General features: G+C 39.3%; 1 protein-coding gene across 2 annotated transcripts in view; it reads left to right on the top strand.

The window, feature by feature from the left end:
- The window catches only part of RALA (RAS like proto-oncogene A), a 60,497-nt gene that overhangs the window by 20,026 nt on the left and 21,059 nt on the right, over nt 1–19,412 (top strand). Inside the window, exon 2 of one of the 2 annotated variants that reach the window (XM_055421157.2) lies at nt 2,267–2,465. The exons of the other annotated variant lie outside the window; for it this stretch is intronic. The gene's annotated coding sequence lies outside the window, so the exon portion shown is untranslated. The remainder of the gene's footprint in view (nt 1–2,266; nt 2,466–19,412) is intronic. 2 annotated transcript variants of the gene reach the window in all.

Genomic DNA, 19,412 nt, shown 5'->3' with positions numbered 1-19,412 from the left:
AAGGAGATCCAACCAGTCCATTCTGGAGGAGATCAATCCTGGGTGTTCATTGGAAGGACTTATGCTAAAGCTGAAACTTCAATACTTTGGCCACCTCATGCGACGAGTTGACTCACTGGAAAAGAGTCTGATGCTGGGAGGGATTGGGGGTAGGAGGAGACGGGGACGACAGAGAATGAGATGGCTGGATGGCATCACCGACTCGATGGACATGAGTTTGAGTGAACTCCGGGAGTTGGTGATGGACAGGGAGACTTGGCGTGCTGTGGTTCATGGGGTTGCAAAGAGTCGGACACGACTGAGCGACTGAACTGAACTGAACTGAATGTACTTTTTAAAAATTTTTAAATTCTGTGTAATTATTTTTTTGTTTCCACCTTTTTTGTAGTAAATTACAGTGGTAACATAACATTTACCATCTTAACTATTTTTAAGTGTACAGTTTCATGGTATTAATACAGTCACATTGTTCTACAGCTGTCACCACCATTCATCCCGATAACTCTTTTCATTGTAAAACTGAAACTCTGTATTCATTAAACAATAACTCTCCAGTCTTCCCTTTCTGTAGCCCATGGTAGCCACCATTCTACCTTTTGTCTATGATTTTGACTATGCTAAGTACCATAGCTAAATGGTATCATACACTATTTGTCTTTTTGTGATTAGCTCATTTCACTTAGCCCAGTGTCCCGAGATTCATCCATGTTGTAGCAGACTGCAGAATTTCCTTGCTTTTCATGTTGAGTATTATTCTATTGTATGTTTATACCACATTTTGCTTATCTCTTCATCCACTGAACTTGAGTTCCTCCATACTTTAGCTATTATGACGAATGCTCTATGAATGTGTGCAGATATCTCTTTGAGACCCTACTTTCTTTTTCTTCTCTTTTTTTATGGAGGTTTCAATTCTTTAGGGTATATATACTCAGGAAGTAGAATTGCTGTATCATATGGTAATTCTGTTTTTCACTTTTTGAGGAACCACCATACGGTTTTCCACAGTAGCGGTACCATTTTGTGTTCCCAATAAGAGTGCAAAAGGGTTCCAGTCTTTCCACATCCTCACCAGCACTTGTTATTTTCTGTTTTGTGTTCGTTTTGTTTTGTTTGTAGTAGCCGCCATCCTAATAGCCATGAAGTTAGTTATTCTTGAGCCCAAGTGGGTGATGATGTCATTCATTGAAATGAGGAACATAGGAGAGAGAACAGGCTATTTTAATCATTTTCAGTTTGAGTTCTCTGTGAATATCCATGTCGTTATAAGCAGTAGCAGTTGGAAGCATCAGATGGACTCTGTTCAGTTCTCCATTAATTAATATTGAAGATGCATAATCCCTTGTACAGTCTTGTCTTGTTTTTTATTCATCTGTTTGATGCCTACCTTATAGAATCATTTTGACAAATATCATAAAATGTTAGAATATTGTAAGCATTCATCCACAGATTTTAGCATCTTTTCCTTTAAAAATAAGCAGGAACTTATTTAAGGTTCTGTTATTTAAACTATTAGTTTATATTCAGAAATATAACTGAGTATATTCCTATTAGCTTATAAGCAGGTTGTTTTTGGTACTAAATCTGCATAGCCTCTGCTCTTATGGGACTTACCCATGAATTTTGGAAATACGTTCATAATGACCTATCAGTTCAGTTCAGTCGCTCAGTCGTGTCCGACTCTTTGCGACCCCATGAATCACAGCATGCCAGGCCTCCCTGTCCATCACCAACTCCCTATAACTTGGTTATAAAAATGATTTTTGTAAATATACTAGAGGTAGAATCCAACTAATTGTGTGTCTCATCAGAATTCCATCAGTGTGTGCAACTATCTCAGATATATTGTGTCCTTGAACTTAATCTTATGGTATATAGTACATTGGAAATAGTGTAGATTTGGAGTTTCATAGGCCTATATTTGAATTCTTGCACAGCCATTTATTAGCTGTGTGACCTCGCACATCTTACATAACTTGAGGGACTCATTTACATGGTCTTCTACTGAAATTTGAAAAAAGGATGAAAATTTCTACCAACTTGCCATTGTTATTGTTGGAGACCGGAAGACAGTTTTTTCCATATCTAACCTAACACCTTGGACATTTTAAGCCCTTAAGTAAGTGTTAAGTATATTCTCATTGTTGTACAACCATACATCCCCACTGCTCTCTTCACCTTGTAAAAATGAAACTTGTTTCACTTCTGTGTCACCAGGTTATATCAGCTGGTATGATACTTCTACATAGCATGTCATTTTTTCCAGGAAGTCAGAATTGTACTTCCCTATCAACACACCTTTATAGAAGCTGTGGTCTGCTCCCTGTGGGTTTGGAAGCATCTGTCATCACACAAGCCTGAAGTTATATGTCAACTTTTGGAAGTTTGTAAATTTTAAAGGGGTCCAAGGCTCCTGGGTTAGTCATCATTTTACCGATATGAAAACCATGGTCATCAGAAATTAGGTAAGTGTCAGAAAAACTAGTCTTTAGAGGCTGCTGCTAAGTCACTTCAGTCGTGTCCGACTCTGTGCGACCCCATAGACGGCAGCCCACCAGGCTCCCCCATCCCTGGGATTCTCCAGGCAAGAACACTGGAGTGGGTTGCCATTTCCTTCTCCAATGCATGCAAGTGAAAAGTGAAAGTGAAGTCGCTTAGTCATGTCCGACTCTTTGCGACCCCATGGACTGCAGCCCACCAGGCTCCTCCGCCCATGGGAGTTTCCAGGCAAGAGTACTGGAGTCGGGTGCCATCGCCTTCTCCGAGTCTTTAGAGGCTAGTGTGTGGTAAAATCTCAGTGTGTTGACTCATATGCCATCTTTTTTGCTATAAGTTATCAGGGGCTCTGGTTATGTTTTACAAAAACTATGAGACTGTAAATTGAGGACAAAGTTAATATACACAGTTTATTTTGCTAATAAGTTTTCCATCAACTTTGTAAGTGTTCTGGGTTTTGGTTTGGGGGGTTTTTTTGTGGGGGGTCTCTTTTCACAGTTACCTCATTCAACAAATATCTCTTAAGGACTTAGTATGTGTCAGGTACTACTGAGGTAATGGAGATGCAACAATAAACAAAAACTCCCTGCACTCATGGATCTTACATTCTACAGACCAGAATCCTGAAGGATATGAGGAAGTGGGCCATATGTTTATCTTCTAGTAGAAGGAATGGCAAGAAAAGTTAGAACCATAGTAAGGATTTTATTCTGAGTATCATGGGAGGTCTTCTGAGGAGTGGATATATTCTCTGGATGGAGCCTCTAAATTTGCCAGCAGATCAGGTGTGGCCTATGAAAGAGGAGTCAAAAATGATTCCAGTAGTTTCGGTCTGAAAAACTCAAAGAATGAATTGCCATTTACTGATAAAGAGAAAACTAAGAGAGGCAGTTTGGGGTAGGTAAATTAGATAGGAGTAGAGTCTGGACAGTTTGGAGTTTGGGCAGTTGAGTTTAAACTACCTGTTAAGACAACCAGTTGAAGATGTTGAACTGGTAGTTGAATATGAGCCAGGTGTTCAGGGGGGAAATGAAATCTGAAGATATAAATTTGTGTGTCTTTCCATGTAAAAAAGTATTCTGAGTGAGAGCGTGAAAGGAAAGACTATAGCTAGCCAAAAGGGGTCCAAGATGAACCCTAAGATAACACCAGAATTTAAAATGATGGTGATGGAAGAGTAATAGCCGAAGAGATTTGAGGGGGGAAAAAATAACAATGTGATTAAGGTATCTTGGAAGTCAAAGAAAAAATGTATTTTAAGAAAGAGAATGATTATCTCGGTTGCTGCTGCTAAGCAACGTGTGTTGAAGACTGAGAATTTCTGGTTGGGTTTGGGCTTCCCTAGTGGCTCAGACAGTGAAGAATCTGCCTGCAATGTGGGATACCTGCGTTCAATCCCTGGGTTGGGAAGAACCCCTGGAGAATGGAATGGTATCCACTCCAGTATTCTTGCTTGGAGAATTCGTGGACAGGAGAAGCCTGGCGGGCTACAGTCCATGTGGTCACAGAGTCAAGACACTTTCACCTTTTCACTTACTGATTTGAAGATCGTTGATGATCTTAACAAAAGCTTGGATAAGAGCAGGCTTAGGGAGAGGAAAGAAGCAGAATTCGATACCGTGAGTTTAAGAAATGGAAGTAGGGTTGAGAATTTTTTTTTTAAGATAGGAGAATAACATGTTTGCATCCAGAACAGAGGGGCAAATTGGGAGGGTGGGGGATTTCTGGAACAGTATCTGTTGAATCAACAGAAGAAATAGGATATGCTGCATGAGCAGAAGCATTAGTCTTATAGGATCTTGATCAGTTTCATTTATAGCAAGGGTTGGCAAGCCACAATTCTGCAGCCAAATTCCATCTACTGCCTGCTTTTGAAATAAAGTTTTATTGGAACAAGACCACGCCCAGTTATTTAGATATTGTCCCTGGTTACTTTTCAACTACAGCAGCAGACTTGAGTGGTTGCTCCAGAGAAGCCTAAAATATTTACTATCTGGCTCTTTACAGGAGTCTGGTGACCCTAGATTTATAGTAACTAAAAGAGAAGATGGGATGAAATAGGAGTGGGGAAAAAAGGAAGTAGAAGTCAAATCTAAGGAACCGAACCTTTTGCAAAGGTATTCAAATATCTTTTCCGATTTGCGTCAGACTAAGAGAAAAATCAGAACCATGAATTTGAACAAAATGAGCTATAGCCTAGATGCTTTTTCCTGAGATGAGTTCTTAGGACTCTATAGTCTCCAAAGCTGTAAGCTAACTGTATATAGTCAGCTCTTCCTGCATTACTAATGACTGTGATCTTAGCAGTTTAAACAGCAAACTCAACTATCTCACAGTTTCTCTGGGGGAAGAATCGGAAATAGCTTTAGCTGTATAGTTCTGGCTCATTCTCTCAGGAGGCTGTAATCAAAGTGGCAGCCAGGACTGCGAGCACCTAGGCTTGTCTAAGTCCAGAGAGTCGGCTTCCTGTCCTGCTCACATGGTTGTTGGCAGGAGACCTCCATTCCTTGCCACTTGGGCTTCTCACATATGATTGCTCACAGCATGGTTTCCCATGTAGAGAATTACAAGAGAATCCAGGATGGAGGCTTCTAGTCTTTTATTACTAGTTCCCTTAGGAAGTGACGTGCCTTCATTTCTGCTGTATGACATTGATCACACAGATCAAGGCTGGTGTAGTATAGGAAGAGACTACATGAGGGTGTGAGTACCGGGAAGCGGGAGTTGTTGGGACTCCTCCTGGAGGCTGACTACCACAGCCCCACTTGACTGTCTGCAGAGTTCAGTGCATTGTGTACTTCCAGCTTTGCTGTGTGTGTCCACTCTCTTCACAGTTGCCCAAAGCAGCTTGTGACAGTTTGATTCTCTTAAAGCCCAATCACAGACACCGTTTTAATTTTTTTTTGGTTTTTTTAATAAGCTTTTTTTTTTTTCCTGATTGTAAAAGCAGTATTCATGGTAATTAAAAAAAAAAAAAACTGGCATAGAAATAAATGAAAAGCTCTGGAAATTAAACATTTTTCATGTTCCCCTGTTTAGATTATTCTTGAGTGCTTGTTCAGTCACTCAGTTGTGTCTGACTCTGTGAGATCCCTTGGACTGTAATCCTCCAGGCTTCTCTGTCCATGGAATTTTCCAGGCAAGAAAACTGGAGCGAATTGCCATTTCCTCCTCCAGGGGATGTTCCCAACTCAGGGATCGAACCCTCATCTTGATTGCATTGCAGGAGGATTCTTAGCTGCTGATCCACTGGGGAAGCCCTTAGATTACTCGTACCAGATTTTCGTTTTGCTATCTAATGTTTTTCCTGTCTGTACTAGTACATATATGTTTTAAAAGTTTATACATAGATCCTATTTGTAAGCTACTTTCACATATTTTGTGAACATTTTTAGTGTCACTTTTTAATAATTGTTTTGTAATTCTATTTTACAGCTATTCTTCATTTTTTGTTATGCATAATGTTACAGTAAATATCCTCGTTATCAAGTCTCTATGCCAGCCATATTTTTTTAAAGCAGTTGTTGCTGATAATCCACTAAAAATTCATCAAAAGCAGTAACTAGATATAAGCTTTATAGCATTTAGATTAATTTTTAACTGGAACCATGGTGGGTCTTCTGTGTTGAGGTTCCATGAACTTTATTGGGTTCTCAAAGGGGAATGGAATATTTACATGTCAAGTTAATTTGTGAAAATAATTCAGTTACTGTAAACACAGCTTACATAAGTAAAACTATTGGATTGGATATAGGAACAGAACACGGGTCTAATCCATATATAACCTTGTAATACATGTATAAGGTAAGAAGCACAAAAGTCTTGCAGAGATTTGCAGTTTGCTATAGTGATTTTAGTAAGTGACTGTCATCAAAAGGCTGAATTTCTTTGTAATCAAATGTTATATAACATCGACGTGGTTGTATTTATTAAGAAAATTGCGTGACAGATCAGCTCAGCTCAGCAGAATTATCTCTGACAGTTCCATTTTCTTTTTTTCAGGGTTTCTTTTTCAGCATTAGTCTCATAAAAGCTAACTTAGCCTCTGAGACCAGTGTTCAGTTTGTCCATACTGCATAATGCATTGTAATTCCAGGTAATACAACAAGGCGTTATCAGATACGGGAGCAGTCTGCCTTTCTCTGTGGCTGGTTTCTCCATCACCTCAGTCAGTTCTTAGCTAGTGCCAGCCTTCCAAGGGGAATGAATGTCTCAGAATTTTACCAGTACTGATTACCTGTTCTCCAAGGTCATTTTCAAGAGTTTAATTTCTTTTTCAACTGTATATGTATATACTAGTTATTTGCTAGATACTGTGCTAAATTTGAGATTACAAAATTGGAGGTGGGGAGCTCTTTGCTGTCGAGAAACTCCCAATAATTAATGTGGTGGGAAGCACTGGAAGAAGTTCTGTCCAGAATGCTCTGGACTACTGAGGAGTGAGGAGTTACCCACCTTGGCCTGGAGAGAAGGCCAGGACTGCTTCACTAAGAGGTTCTGTTTAGCTAGAACCTCTGAGGGATTCCCTGGTGGCTCAGATGGTAAAGAATCTTTACTTACACATTTATTTACATCACCCTATTAGGCAAAAAATGTTTTAACTGAAAACGTTTTTATCAGGTTTTATGGATCAAGAACTTCTTTCACCACTGATTTAATATGATATCAAATATGTATTAAGTTGGTCATCTTATAAATAGCTAAAATGTGTATTTATAGAGTAAGAAGGAATTTAATCAGCTCAGTCTCTATTTCCGTTTCTTTCTCTGGTTGAATTCTTTGATGGTAGCTTACATGCAGTTCATTTCATTTTTGAGTTCCTGCCAGTGAGCCAAAATCTGCCTTTCTCTTTACCCAGTAATTTTAGTTTTAAATTCTAAAAATTTTCTCCTGGTCTGTGACTTACCTTCCCTTTTTTGTTGTTGTTGGACAGGGAATTTTTTTTTAATTAGCTTCATCCATTTGATATATTTCAGAAGGTGCAGTACTGTCCTTCATTTATCAATGAAAGAAGTTAGAAATTTAGAAAAGATCATCCAGTGGTAAACAAATTTCCTTGAAAGTCACATATATAGCGCATCCTAGAAAAGATTTTACCAACTTTTTTTCAAGTTTTACTAACTTTTGTGAAATTCATCAAATACTGAACATACTCAGGAGTGGGGGAATGAGGCAGCTTTCACAAAGGACAGAGTTACATACAGTGTTTCCTGCACTCCTTCCTAGGAGCACCAGGTGCGGAGTGCATTTTCTAAACTAGATCCAGGAATTGGAATACAGTATCAATCTGCCTTCCTGTTAAAGATTGTTCAGTGTTTTGTTTTTTAATAAAAGGACTGATAACAAAAATTCTTCCTCCTCAAAAAAAGAAAAAGGAGAGAAAACACCACCATTCTCAAGAGCAGGATCAGCTTCAGGAATCCAGATTAGTCTGTTAGCGTCACTACAAGCATGCCTTGCTTCTAAACACAAGAAAAAGAATTTAAATAACAGAACAAAAGCTAGTAGTGATACAGATGACCCAGTCAGAGAAAAAACCCAAACCTCATACTTGGTGTAGTTCAGTTTAATACTAGTTCTTCTGTGGGTTTTACTTTTGGTATTATATGTAAGAAATTTGCCTAACTCAAGACCACATGCCTATTTAATCCTATGCTTTCTTCTTGAAATGTTATAGTTAGTTTTAGGTTTTATATATGGGAATGGGTACATTTTGACTGAATTTTTGTGTGTGGTGGAAGATAGGGATCTAAGTCCTTGTTTTGGTATATGGATATCTAATTTGTTCTGTGGTTATCATTGTTGATGCTTTTTTTTTTTTTAACCACACTTGCCTTTTTCACCTTTGTCAGCATGTGTCAAAAACTAAATTCACATGTAAATCAACAGCTGAGTGGATTAATAAATTGTGGTGTACCCGTACTAGTGGCATACTGTGCAAAAATGCATTATTGATACAGCGACAACAGGGATGCGTCTCAAAACTACGCTGAGCGAAAGAAGCCAGATAGAGTTCAGTTCAGTTCAGTCGCTCAGTTGTGTCCAACTCTCCACGACCCCATGAATCAGACAGAGTACATATTACATAATTCTAGAAGTTCTAGAAGATGCTAACTTATTTATAGTTACAGAAAGCAGATTGATGTATTGGTGGGGGAGTGGAAAGGAGGAAATTATAATAAGGCAAATTTTTGAATATGTGCAGTTTATTATTTTATACCTCAAAGCTGTTAAAAATAAACTTCTTAAAATGATACAGGCTAACACAGTAGTTGGATAAACTTTTGACAGCCACAATTTTTCTACCCATTCCTCAATCATTTCCAGTAATAAACTGGAGTTCCAGTTTTATTACTGCTGTTTAAAAAAAAGATGTGTGAGTCTGAATATAACATCCCGAAAATGTTGTGATGATTATAAACTCACTTCAACTATGCTTTTTATTTCTTTATTCAAGACAGTAGTAGTATGTCATGCCAGTCCCTGTAGGGTCTGTTAACATTCCTTGGTACCATGTTGTTCAACTACCTACAAATCCACTTTACTTGTTATCACTTAATTCAAACTTCCCCAAATTGTCCATACATATTTCATTAGTAGAAACTGAAAAATGCATCAGGATTGAGGTATATGAGGTTTAGTGGAGAAGAGTAGAAAAGGGACAGATATTATAGGTAAAAAAGTATTAAGAAATTTAAATTTTAACCCAGAAGCAGCATGGAGTTTGAGAATTTTAAGTAAGCCATGTCAAACTAATTTTACTTTTTATTGTGGTTGGAGAAGGAAATGGCAACCCACTCCAGTATTCTTGCCTGGAGAATCCCATGGATGGAGGACCCTGGTGGGCTACAGTCCATGAGTAGGTGGTGCTTATATAAAAGGCAGACAGTATTAATAATAAGAGTATTTGTGTCAGTCCCTTTGGTATCTTAGTATGTATATAACTTTTGGGGGTGACAGGATCCCCCTATTCTTATATCTTAAATTGTTCCCGTGCTTTGTACGTTATAGTTGTAGCCTGTCAACTGAAATAAAACTAGCAATTCAAAGTTCAGAACTATTTGAATTTTCTCGCTTCTGTCTACTTTAGTTTTATGAGAATGACAGCTATATTTAGGTCTAAGAATTTAGTCTGCTAGAACTGGAACAAATGCAGGTCTCATCTGTTCATACTGGCTGGTTCCCAATATGAAATCTTATAAAATAACATGTAAGAGCTTTAAGATTTTTTTCCTTTCAAACCTTCAGAGTTAAGGTTCAGTAATTTGATTAGTTATGGTTCTCTGTGAGGCCACTACTGACTCTTGACTACAGCAAGAACCCAAAAAGGAAAAAAGGTAATTTATGAGCAGCAGCTAATTTGGCAACCAGAATGCTTTGTGTTACAGAGTCTATTGTAAGTCTCTTTGTCGTCATTCAACACCTGTCACTGTATAACCAAGACCATGTTTTTGAACACCTGGCGTAACGTAAAACCACTATATCACTTTGAAGCCAGTCCCTCAAGTGAGTTAATTGCTCCATTAGTTTTAACTCAACCCTCCAGTATGGTGGTGGATTGGTGAACATGGAGACCTGTAAGTGGGTACCAGTTACTAAGTGGAACAAACGTGCTCAACCCACACCTTGAACCAAATTTGGGGATAGAGTAAAAAAATGAGAGTGGATAAGGGATATTTGCTTCAAATGTCATTTGAGAGAACACAGTGATTTCACATCTGATCTAGCTACACTGGCACAGATACACAGAATCTGCTGGATCATGCCATCCTGGGTGAGTGCCATTTTTAACTCTGTCACAAGTTTCTGCTGAGTTTCTTGCAAGTGACTTAACTCTTCTCAAGCCCTTGTTTCCTCATATGAAAAAAATGAGGGGATTTTTTTAAGAATTCATCTGTGGTTCAGTTATATTTTATTTACCTAACTTTACTCTTGCCTAGAAAATCCCTTGGACAGAGGAGCCTGGTGGGGTCGCTACTAGTCGGACAAGACTGAGCAACTTTACTTTCACTTTTCACTTTCACACGTTGGAGAAGGAAATGGCAACCCACTCCAGTGTTCTTGCCTGGAGAATCCCAGGGATGGCGGAGCCTAGTGGGCTGCCGTCCATGGGGTCGCACAGAGTCGGACACGACTGAAGTGACTTAGCAGCAGCAGCAACTTTAAAAAATATCTTGCAGTAAAACTTTTAGGTAAAAGTGAAAGTAACTTGTTAAATCATATCACATGTAAAATTGGAAAAAGTAGATTACCATACCAAAGGATATTGTATTGAATGAGATCTCCAGGAAAAATCTCACTTTCTCTGGAGCATGGTCATTCCAAATGTTATCTCTTGGATCATTGTCCTCTGTATTAGTTGAAGCCTTTTCTTGCCTAGAGAATCCCATGGACAGAGGAGCCTCACAGACTATAGTCCATAGTGTCGCAAAGAGTTGGACACGACTGAAGAGACTGAGCATGTATGCATAGCTTAAATGATGATGAGATAGTACAAGTTTACTTCTGACCACTGGTGTGAATTCAAGTGTGCATGTTTAATGCTTTAATTTTAAATGTATGATTGGGTATTAGTGATACAGTTTGAGAAGAATGGAGGTTTACTTGCACATGGGGCTGCTGACCAGCCTGATGAACCATGACTATACCCAGTAAACCCCTTATAAGGAGAGAATGCACTCTCACTCTCTCTGCCCGCTAACCCCCCCATGTCTCCTCCCCTTGACGCTTCCCTTAGAGTAATAGGACTTGCATTCTAGTCCATATTCCTGCTGTTGCAGACTTGGAACAATGAGAAAGGTGGTCCCTTCATTGACCACATAGACCATCGCTAAATGTAGGACTTGTTTTAAATTCATAGTCTCTGCTCTCTCCTCCTGCCACTGATACTGATCAGGGTTGTTCAGTTCAGTTCAGTTGCTCAGTCGTGTCTGACTCTTTGCAACCTCATGGACTGCAGCACGCCAGGCCTCCCTGTCCATCGCCAACTCCCAGAGATTACTCAAACTCATGTCCATTGAGTCGGTGATGCCATCCAGCTGTCTCATCCTCTGTCATCCCCTTCTCCTCCTGCCTTCAATCTTTCCCAGCATCAGGGTCTTTTCCAGTGAATCAGCTCTTCGCATCAGGTGGCCAAAGTAGTGGAGTTTCAGCTTCAGCATCAGTCCTTCCAATATTCAGAACTGATTTCCTTTAGGATGGACTAGTTGGTAGTAAACTTTAGATGGTAAACACTTAGGATCTGGATTTAAAAAAAAAATCCTGGCTCCATATCAGCAATGAGATTTGGGGTTTGTTAGTTTGAAACTCTGTGTGTGGTTAGTTTGAAACTCTGTGAATTTTCTCACAGAAATAATGATTATAAAGCCTTTTCAGAGTTCCATGAGGTAATCGGGTAATTGAAAAAGTGTCTCACTAAGTGAAATATTCATTCTCCTCCAGTGTTTATCGTACCATTTCCAGGTATTATGAGTCTTTTAATCTCCTTTTGTAATTTTTTTCTTCTTTTCTGTTCTTAGAATTTTCCTCCTAGTTTCTTATACCATATGACGTGTTGAATGCTTTATGTAAGATAGACCTGGAAGAAGATAAACATTGAGAAATATTAACCCTGGATGACAGGAGCACACAAGTGACCGTTCCCCTCTTCTCTTTTCTCTCCACATTATATATGATGACCACATGTTATTTTTATGATTGTGAAAACTTGAGGAGGGAGCTTAAGTCTATGCATCCATGCATGTGTACTCCGTGCAAGCATGGCAAGGTGATCAACACTGAGGGTAAGATGAGGAGTATTCAACAGCATTCAGGATAGATAGCTCTTGGAAGTGAACCTGTGGTAAACAAGTTTAATATTCAAGTTGTCATTAAATGAGCTCAGATAATATATTTTTTGTCAAAGGAGGTTTTTATTTGAAAAAGTGGTATTTCCTGTATATTTGTTAGGCCATGCTTAACAGTGAGCATCTTATAGTACATACCGAGATGTTAACCTGTCTGGAGAGGTGGGTGGTACCATGCATAGCAGGTCAGAATTTCAGAGGTTAGTAGTTTATATTTTTCTTTCTTTCTTTCTGTTTTTTTCAGCAGCTCCTTGTTATTCCTTTGAAAGAATTGGCTGATTGCCCACAATTCCACAAAAATAGAAACTCAGCGGGTGGTCTCTGAAAGAGCTATTGTTTTTCAGTAGCTAAGTCATGTCCAACTCTTTGCAACCCCTGAACTGCAGCACACCAGACTTCCCTGTCCTTTGCTACCACCTGGAGTTTATTCAAACTCCTGTCCATTGATGCCATCCAACCAGCTCATCATCTGTCACACCCTTTTTCTCCTGCCCTCAATCTTTCCAAGCATCAAGGTCTTTTCCAGTGAGTCGGTTCTTCGCATTTGGTGGCCAAAGCATTGGAGCTTCAGCATCGGTTCTTCTAGTGAACATTTTAGTGACTGGTTTGATCTCCTTGCTGTCCAGGGGACTCTCAGGAATCTTTTCCAGCACCACAGCTCGAAAGCATCTGTTCTTTGGCACTCAACCTTTTTACGGTCCAACTCTCAAATACATACATGACTAGTGGAAAAACCATAGTTTTGACTATATGGACCTTTGTTGGCAAAGTGATGTCTTTGCTTTTTTATATGCTGCCTAGGTTTATCATAGCTTTTCTTCTGAGGAGTAAGCATCTTTTAACTTCCTGGCTGCAGTTACCAGCCACAGTGATTTCGAAGCTTAAGGAAATACAGTTTGTCACTTTCCACTTTTTCCCCTTCAGTTTGCCGTGAAGTGATGGGACCAGATGCCATGATCCTAGGTTTTCTTTCTGCCATTAGAGTGGTATCATCTGCATATCTGAGGTTGTTGTTTCTCCTAGAAGTCTTGATTCCAGCTTGTGAGTCATTTAGCCTGGCGTTTCGCATGATGTACTCTGCATTTGTTAAATAAGCAGGGTGACAATGTAGTGGAGCTTTGATGTACTCCTTTCCCAATTTTGAACCAGTCTGTTGTTCCATGTCTGGTTTAACTATTATTTCTTGTCCTGCATACAGGTTTCTCAGGAGACAGGTGAGGTGGTATGGTATTCCCATCTCTTTAAGAATTTTCCACAGTTTGTTGTGATCTACACAGTCAAGAATCTGCCTGCAGTGCAGGAGAAGTGAAATGAAGTCACTCAGTCGTGTCCGACTCTTTGCAACCCCATGGACTGTAGCCTACCAGGCTCTTCCATCCATGGGATTTTCCAGGTAAGAATACTGGAGTGGGTTGCCATTTCCTTCTCCAGGAGATCTTCCTGACCCAGGGATTGAACCCAGGTCTCCCGCATTGTACGCAGACGCTTTACCATCTGAGCCACCAGGGAAGTTTGGGAGACCTGAAGTGCAGTGCAGGAGACCTGGGTTCAATTCCTGGGTCAGGAAGATTTCCCTGCAGAAGGAATCTTCCCACTCCAGTAGTCTTGCCTGTAGAATCCCTTGCACAGAGGAGCCTAGCAGGCTACAGCCCATGGGGTCGACTCAGACACAACTTGGTGACTAAACCACCACCACCAATCAGCAGCCTGTATCTCTGGTGTTTTCCTAGTGGCTCAGTCAGTAAAGAATCCACCTACCATGCGGGAGACCTGGGTTCAATCCCTGGTTTGGGAAGATCCCCTGGAGGAGGGAATGGCAACCCACTCCATTATTCTTGCCAGGAGAATCCCCATGGACAGAGTAACCTGGTGGGCTGTAGTCCATGGTGTCGCAAAGAGTTGGACATGACTGAGTGACTAAGTACTATACACAGTCAAAGGCTGTAGCATAGTCAATGAAGCAGTAGATATTTTTCTGGAATTCCCTTTTTCTATGATCCAACAGATGTTGACGATTTTATCTCTGATTCTTCTGCCTTTCCTAAACCCACCTAGTATATCTAGAAGTTCTTGGTTCACGTACTTCTGAAGCCTAGCTTGAAGTATCTTGTGCATCACCTTGCAAGTATGTGAAATGAGCGTAATTGTAGGGTAGTATGAACATTCTTATAATTCTTATAATTGCTGCTGCTGCTAAGTTGCGTCAGTCGTATCCGATTCTGTGTGACCCCATAGACAGCAGCCCACCAGGCTCCCCCGTCCCTGGGATTCTCCAGGCAAGAACACTGGAGTGGGTAATTCTTATAATTAGATGTCTTTAATACAACTTTTCATAGTTTTAAAATTTGGAATATTTGAGGATTCCAAATCAAGTAGACTCTGAGTTTTAACTCATTTACGGGGAAGGCCAACAGACTATTAAACTAATGTGTCCTACTCCTCTGTAGCCCCAACTCCCTGTGAAATGACAGAGGGGAAAAGTTTACAGGCAGAAATTTGTAAATCCATAACTGAGAGTGGGAACAGATGGAGTGACCATCAGCAAAGCAGACACTTTCCAGGTTCCAGAAGACAGAAGACAGATGGTGCTGGTGGATGAACCAGAGTGGAGAAAGCCCCAGTGAAGCATAGCCATGAGGGAAGCTGCCAGTGCAGTCTCTCCTGAAGAGACTTCCAGCTTGAGTCTGTAGCAGTGTAGAGCGGAAGAGATGCTAGGACGTGGTAGTAAGTAAAAGAGGATATATTAAGAGCTAATTGGATATGCTGCCCACTCACCCAACCCATGCAAAGATTGCACAACATTGGTTACCACGCTGATTTTGGAAATCTACTTTCAATAAACCTTGTTTTTAAACTCTCAGCCTGAGGAGGACTAGGAGTTCTGATGCACGAGCTAGTGCCCCAGATAATACCCTCCTTATTTTGATATTTGGAAAAAGATCCTACGTGTCAACCTGTTCCTTGCCCATGAACCCTGAAGTAAGGCGTTTCCACTAGAATGCCAGTGAACAGAGTCTGTTACCTCTGCTGATCGGTCATGGTAGCAGATCTACCCAGCAACAGAAGAAACCTGCTACAGTGAACTGGGAAACAAGAGGAAAGAAAGCCTAGCCAGGGGAGACATGAAAGAATAAGAAGTGTAATATGAGTTACTATTGCCTGATGAGTAAAGGATATGATTCACAAAATTCATAAGAACATGGAAAAAATGATCACCCTCATCATATAATCAAAGGTGTAATTAGAAACAGTGAGATCATTCGCCCATTATATAATTAGCAGATTTTTTAAAAGAATGTTCATTCCTAATAGGAATGTTGTGAATGAGTGTATAGCACTTTTGAAAAGCACTGGACAGTTTATCTAATAAACCTTGGAAACAATCCATTAACTCATTGCAGTTCCTTAAAATATGCCTCATGGAAAGTATTTTAAATGTAGAAAGACTTTCTGCATCTGTAAGATGATGGGATTAAATTAAATTCAAAAATAAAAATGGCAGCTATAAAGTTAACCAAAAGAACATAGAAAAAACAAGTGACTTAAGTGGAAAGGGATGCAGAGGGCAAACTTGTGTGTTTCTACTTAGTAACATCGTCCCCCCACATTTGTCACTGTAAGATCTTGAAGTCAGGGATTCTGACTTGCCCATCTGTATACCCACCCACCAGCCCCTCCCAGTGCCTCGCACAGTATCTGGTCCTTAATAAATATATGTTGAAAAAATAAATATATGTTGACTCAGAAAATGGGCATAAGAAGAAGGAACAAAGGAAATCCAAAAGCAAACCAAAAGATCGGGGAAGCCACTATACAAAGAGAGAGCTAATAATGAAATGAGCATCCCAAAGTGGGCACTGACAGATGTCTTCATGTAAACCAGAGGCCATACTTAGATTCTTCTAAAGTATTTCATTTGCTAACAACTGTTTACTGTTAAAAGTTTTTGTCAGTATTTCTTCTAGTATGTAGTTTGATATGGATCTCAGACGGTAAAGAATCTGCCTGCAATGTAGGAGACTTCGGTTTGATCCCTGGGTTGGGAAGATCCCCTGGAGAAGGGAATGGCTACCCTTTCCAGCATTCTTGTCTGAAGAATTCAGTGGACAGAACAGCATGGCAGACTACATCCATGGGGTTGCAAAGAGTCGGACATGACTGAGCAACTTATACTTTAATGTCATTCAGTTAATCAGATGCCCTGTATATTTTTAAGTTGGATCCTTAAGACATGGGTAATTCAGTTATTTTTGTCTGGTTCCACTTTTTTAATCAGCAGAGTTTTCATAGCCAATATCAGGTTTATAAATATATCAGAGAAATTCAAAAAAGAAGTAGTTACACACCTAATTTATAGCTCAGATGCAGTAGAATCTAAAGCAGGTATAAATTACATAAATTGTACTTTTTTATTCTATTAAATTTAGGCTATGACTATTACTTCATCTAATTTTGTAGTGGTTAAGTTCAGTAAATAATATGTATTGAATTTTAAAATAGGTAAAATACTCACCTGGTTCAGAACTCAAGATTATCGTTATGTATCTTGTCATAGTTAGCATAGGAATGCAGAAGCAAAACATATATTCTTTATAATTAATAATTATTAAATGTTTCTATATAATCTTATTTTTAAAACACATTTAGGAGTTCAAAGACAAATGTTAAAATAGCTGTAAATAATAGTGTGTGAGTCTTTCTCTTCCACCTTTCAGGTTTCACCCTGTTATTTATTTCTCAGCATTGCTGAAATCAAGTCATAGCGTGGTAGCGAAACCTCTGGGACTGGAGTAAGGAAACTGCTTATACTTAGACTATACTTAGATTCTTCTTTTAAAATATTTTGATCTATTAAAAGTATCGATTTCCATCATTTCTTAGCACCAGCTCTTCTTACACACCCCCACTCCCCTAAAAAGGCTGCTTGTTTCTCTTCTTTTCCTTACCCTGATCAACTCTAGCCTTAAAAGGGAAATTGGGAAGAACTTTGGATTGAATTCTCCCTTCACCCCTCACATTTAATCTGTCCCCAAATTTGATTGATGTTTTTTATCTCAACGTCTCACATCCATCACCATCTTCTCCCTACTCCACACTCAAGTCACCGTTGCCCTGTAGCCTTGCAGCTGTTCTTCCTGCCTTCTGAGTCATACTCTCGGACTTAAAAACTGGTGGTTCTCTCTGAGTGCATACGTGCTCAGGCGCTTCAGTCGTGTCTGACTCTTTGTGACCATGTGGACTGTAGCACACCAGGCTCCTCTGTCTGTGGGATTCTCCAGGCAAGAGTACTGGAGTGGGTTGCCATTTCCTTCTTCAGGGGATCTTCCCGATCCAGGGATCAAACCCTGGATTGCAGGCAGATTCTTTATCACTGAGGAAAAGACCTAAATTATTGGCATGTAAACTTCAGTTTTGAGTCAGTTTTACAGCTTCATCTCTCACCACCATCCCCAAAGTACACCTCATCTGCTGATGGTTTGTCTTTGAAGTGTCAGCTTAGTCATGACTTTATCCTGAGCTCTAGACATTTTTTGTTAGTCTTAACTGTGGTGAGGGCTTTGCCTTTGTGCTGCTGGTAATAACTTAATACTGACTGGGGCCTGAATATACCTGGCATATAAAGGTAGGGCCTTCTAAAAAGATGCCTGAATGTTCACATTACCCATACTTAAATGATGTGTATTTAGACGTCGTGCAGGTGCTATTCATCTTAACCTTAGTTTTACAAACAAACTGAGATCGAAGGAAATAAAGTAATTTTGAGCCTTACCATGAATTTGAGTCTATGCTTTGATGTCTGACAACATGTCTGGCAAGTCAGATAAATAAATTTTATTACGCAGACAAGGCAAATTGTTAAGTCATCTTAACCCTTAGAATGTAATTTTTTTTTTAGTTCAGTTTTTTTATAATTTTGTGTTCTCCTTATTCATTGCAGTTTGGATTGTTGGAAAATATTAAGTTATTACATTTCAGAAGTAAAACATTGCCTCAGGGACTTTCTGACTTTGTTGCTTCTTTTGAGCTGATCAAATACCTTAAAATAAAGAAGGATCTTCTAAGAGTTCAGGGTATCAGTTACTACTTATATTATGTTTCACTTGGATGTGCTTCCATTTTCTCTTTTTAATAATAACTAAGTAATAAGATTTTGTTTATAAATATTCAAAATATAGTAGTTTTTTTGCCATTTAAAAACTATCAAAGATTAGGACCCCCAAAACATGAAACACAGAAAATTGATAAATTGGACTTCATCAAAATTAAAAGCTTCCTCTCCAGAAAACATATTAAGAAAATGTAAAGATAAGCCACAGGCTGGGAGAAATACTTTCAAGATAAATGTTTCTGGTAAAAGATTTGATTCCAGAATATCCAAAGTACTCTTATGAATCACTTAAAAAAAAAAGACCAATTTTTTATAATGGGCAAAAGATTTTAACTCCAAGGACATAAAATAGCAAGTAACCACATTAAAAATGCCGAACATGATTAGTCATTCAGTTCAGTTCAGTCCAGTCGCTCAGTTGTATCCGACTCTTTGCGACCCCATGAATCACAGCACGCCAGGCCTCCCTGTCCATCACCAACTCCTGGAGTTCACTCAAACTCATGTCCATTGAGTCGGTGATGCCATCCAGCCATCTCATTCTCTGTTGTCCCCTCTCCTCCTGCCCTCAATCCCTCCCAGCATTAGGAAAATGCAAATTAAAAACCACAATGTAATTACTACTACACATCCAATAGGCCACTTAACATGAAAAGCCTGTGGCTGTGACAGTACCAGGATGGGGAGCAACTGGAAATCTCATACATTTACGTACCATACAGTTTAGCAATCCTACTCCAAGGTATTCCAAGAGAAATGAAAGCATATAGGTATACAAAGACCGGTACACCTCTGTTTATAGCTTCTTTATTCATAAAATTTTAAAAATGGAAACACCCTGAATAAATGTGAATAGATTAGTTATGCTACTTCCAGACAGTGGAATACTGTCCAACAGTTTAAAAAAAACAAAAAACAGGGCACATCCTACTGATACATGTGACAATATGAATATATCTCAA

This window comes from Moschus berezovskii, chromosome 3, assembly GCF_049115385.1.
Source record: "Moschus berezovskii isolate FMDL1 chromosome 3, NW_MosBer_1.0, whole genome shotgun sequence".
NCBI classification, from domain to species: Eukaryota; Metazoa; Chordata; class Mammalia; order Artiodactyla; family Moschidae; genus Moschus; species Moschus berezovskii.
The sequence above is the reverse complement of the archived record's forward strand: the minus strand, read 5'-3'. Positions and strand labels throughout refer to the sequence as shown.